The sequence below is a fragment of the Puma concolor genome, chromosome B4 (genome assembly GCF_028749965.1).
Source record: "Puma concolor isolate L17-30 chromosome B4, mPumCon1.1.hap2, whole genome shotgun sequence".
Taxonomy (NCBI): Eukaryota; Metazoa; Chordata; class Mammalia; order Carnivora; family Felidae; genus Puma; species Puma concolor.
This window is the reverse complement of record NC_141673.1, coordinates 76,904,794-76,908,820: the sequence shown is the minus strand read 5'-3', so window position 1 is coordinate 76,908,820 and position 4,027 is coordinate 76,904,794. Positions and strand designations below refer to the sequence as shown.

The 4,027-nt window shown below is 36.1% G+C and overlaps 1 pseudogene; it reads left to right on the top strand.

Annotated features, from left to right (window-relative positions):
- Positions 1–1,472: 1,472 nt before the first annotated feature.
- Positions 1,473–2,223, top strand: LOC112867348 (small ribosomal subunit protein eS6 pseudogene; annotated as a pseudogene).
- Positions 2,224–4,027: the final 1,804 nt, after the last annotated feature.

Sequence of the window (4,027 nt, the reverse complement as noted above, 5' to 3'; positions counted from 1 at the left end):
TGCATTTCAGGGATGAGAGATGCAAAAAAAACTTCCATGCTGTTTCTCCATCTTGGCCCCTCCCCTTATTAGATTTTTAACTGCATTAAAATATTGGTGCCTTAAAAAGGAGGACAGAATCTAAACCTTGATTTCTTTGCTTCTAGATGAAAGATAGAAGTAGACTGTAATTTCTCTCTGACACATAAATCAGCTATGCTTTTTTAAAGTTCTACCTGTAAGGCTGATGGAGGCTCAGCCCTGGAAGGACAAAATTTTGACTATATCTTTGCTTTCAAAACAAAAGAAGATAATGAAGTGGGCCAAAACTCTACACTCTTTGCCAGAACTTCTCACTGGATGGTCTGCATGCCAGCTACATCAGAATTAACTTAAGTGCTAAACATAGATTTCTTGGCCCTTACTACCAGATCAACTAAATCAAAATCTCTGCAGGCTTATCTGATATACATTACTATTTGAAAACCACTGCTCAATGAAAGGCAATCATTCATTAATTCACTTATGTGTTCATCTGTGCCTTCAGTTAACAGAGAATTTTGGAATGCCTCCTACACAAGGAAACTGTGCTAGTCATGGAAGAGGAAACAGAATTAAGACACAGTGACTGGCTAGTCACATTTATATTTTAACAGAGGAGATTAGAAATATATACAACTGACTATAATACTGTGAAAAGCCTAAAACACATAGGATTCTATAGATCTTATAGAGTGTTTTCACATGTGTTATTTCATTTTAATGCAATATCCTGATAGCTACTTCTAGCATTGCACTTATTAGGCTTACTTTGTCAATGTTTTTATGCCCATGAGACCATTAATTCCCTGAGTAGGGGCCTGAACTTAGTTGCCTGGATATGTCTTAGACAAAGAATAGTAGGGCTCACACATCCAAATTTGAAGTTTGTTAAACTGAATAAAAGGTATTGTTATGCCCTATAGTACAGGCAACTTCAATATGCTGAAAAAATTCTCCAGTTCCACCACGTTCTAAAGATATTATTTTATCTCCTTATTCCTCTCATGTCCTCATATATTTTCCCAAAATTATTGTGGTGTAAACTTCATTCAAATCCAATCACATTTTGACCATTTAACATATTTTATATTTTGTGTTAAATGCTTGAGATAGTCAAATAAATGACATACTCTCTGCTTAGAAGGGTGTTCTATGCTAATGAGGGAAACAGACACATAAGTAAAGTAATATTATTTAATGTGAAAAGCCCTATGATAAATTATAGTAAAAAAAACACCTCAAAAGCAGAAGCACTGAACAATCATTTAAATCCATGGGGAGTGGCAGTCAAGTTATATTTCATTATTTTATTTTATTTTTATTTTAATGAACATTCAATTTATTTTTCAACATTCTTTCCAGCATCAGATACAAGTTTATATAAAAAAGATCATATTGCTCTTTTTTTGTGGTACCTCAAAGGCAGTAAGGATGAAGCTCACTGCTTTAGGATGAAGCTGAACATCTCTTGCTCAGCTACTGGCTGCCAAAAGCTCATAGAAGTGGATGATGAACACAAACCTCATACCTTTTATAACAAGGGTATGGCCACAGAAGTTGCTGCTGATGCTCTGGATGAAAAATGGAAGGGTTATGTGGTCCAAATAAGTGGTGGCAATGACAAGCAAGGCTTCCCCATGAAGCAGGGTGTCTTGACCCCTGGTCATGTCCACCTGCTGCTGAGTAAGGGGCATTCCTGCTACCGACTAAGGAAAACTAGAGAAAGAAAGTGCAGATCTGTTTGGGGTTGCATTGTGGATGCCAATCTCAGAGTTCTCAATTTGGTTATTGTAAAAAAAAAAAGGGGGGGGGTGAGAAGGATATTCCTGGATTCACTAATACTACTGTGCCTTGCCACCTGGGGCCCAAAAGAGTGAGAGGAATCTGCAAACTTTTCTAAAGAAGATGATGTCCACCAGTATGTTGTGAGAAAGCCCCTAAACTAAGAAGGCAAGAAACCTAGAACCAAAATGCCCAAGATCCAGCATCTTGTTTCTTCATGTGTCCTCCGACACAAACATCAGTGTATTGCTCTGAAGAAACAGCATACTAATAAAAATAAGGAAGGGGTTGCAGAATATGCTAAACTTTTTGGCAAAGAAAATGAAAGAAGCCAAGGAAAGATGCCAGGAACAGATTGTCAAGAGATGGAGGTGGTATCTGAGAGCTTCTACCTCTAAGCCTGAGTCCAGTCAAAAATGAGATTTTCTAAGAGTAACAAATAAATAAGATCAGACATCAAAAAGGAAAAAAAAGACCATATTACATATGCTCTTTCAGTAGAAACATGGTTCTATAAATAGCTTTTTCTTTATTTTCTATCATCCTCTTCCATTCATTCCAAGGCAACCATTGTTAATTAAATTCCATGCTTTTGTTTTTAAGGGACAGACTCTGCAGTGGGATGGGAATGCCAGATTGAAGACTGTGTGTACTGTCAAAGCAAAAACTGCACTGGACAAAGTTAATCGGATGCTGAAAACTTTATTCAAGGCTATTGCAATAGGGGAGACAGAACATAACTAAGTTATCTCAATTCTACTGAAACAAAGTGAGTTTTCAAGAGCTGGGATTAGACTAAAGAAATCACAGGCCATCTTTGTTGGCCAATTAACTTTACCCAAAGGAAAAGTAAACAGTCTTCCTACTTTCCTGACAGGACACAGTTTTACAACTTGAAGCAAGGCATTCACTGAATTTAGGCTCCTACCACCCCCCAGACATTAGGGGATGAGGATACTATCTTCCTAGATGAGTACATTTCAAAAGGATGGCTCCCAGGTCCTTGAGACAGATAGGCCTGGGTTGTGAAATTGGCAAAAGACTTTTGAAAGGACTAACGTCTCAAAGGGATGGAGAAAGAATTTACAGTTACTAGTTTTCTAAAGTAAGTGCTCTAAGAGAGATTTTCTAAAGTAAATCCTCTCTAAGAGAGGAGGAACCTCAGTGGTGTAGGCCATCCGGATTCTGTAAGGGCCATGGTAAGAAGGAGGTCAGGTACCAGGAGATAGGAAGAAGCCTGTCTATAAGGGTCAAACTGAGGGAAATATTAAGGCCATCTTAGCCAGTAGATTTAATTTTAATGGCTATCGCCAGATTGATTATTTTATCAAAGACCTATAACAATTGATATTTTACCACTTCCCCCTTCTCAACATTAGGAACACAACTGACTTTGTTTTTACATTGTGATAGGTTAAGAAGTGACACTTTATTATTGTTTGAACTTTTATTTTCCTGCCTACTAAGAAGACTGAGTATCTTCTCACTGTTTAATTAGATGTTTCTTATAAATTTCATATCTGTCCATTTTGTCTTCTTTTTGGTTGGCCTTTTTATTTTTGTTAATCTTTTTTAATGTATTGTTTGTTTATGGACTTTTATTATGTTTGCCATATAACTATTGGCTATTTTGGTTAAAATATTTTTTTGAGTAATTGCCTGGGGTCAGGGTGAGGGGAAAAGATTAACTGCAAAAGAGCAAGAAGGAATGTTTTGGGATGATGGAATGCTCTGTAACTTAGTTGTGGTGAGGCTTACATTTCTCAAAACACCTCAAACTGCACACTTAAACTAGCTAAATTTTATATGTAAATGATGCCTCCATAAACTTGGGGGAGAGAAATTAGAAAAAAAACTCCATAGCAAATGGTACAGTTAAGGTTTGTGTATTTCATTGTATGCAAATTTTATATCAAAAGAAAACCCTAGCAAATATTGAATTCTAGTTAACAATTTACACGTTGAAATATTTAAGGAATATGTTGATGCCTTCAAGTTCCTTTGAAATTCATTGAAAATAAGATGAATTAATGGATAGATAAAAGGACAGATAGATATTGACAAAAATGTCTTATCATTTATATAAATTATAAATGTTGATATAACAATTGTTAATGGGAGGTCTACGTGGTGAGTACACGACTATTTAGCAACATCTTGTAACTTTGCTGGAGGCTTGATAACTTTCATAATAAATGTTTATAATAAAAATATAGGGGCGCCT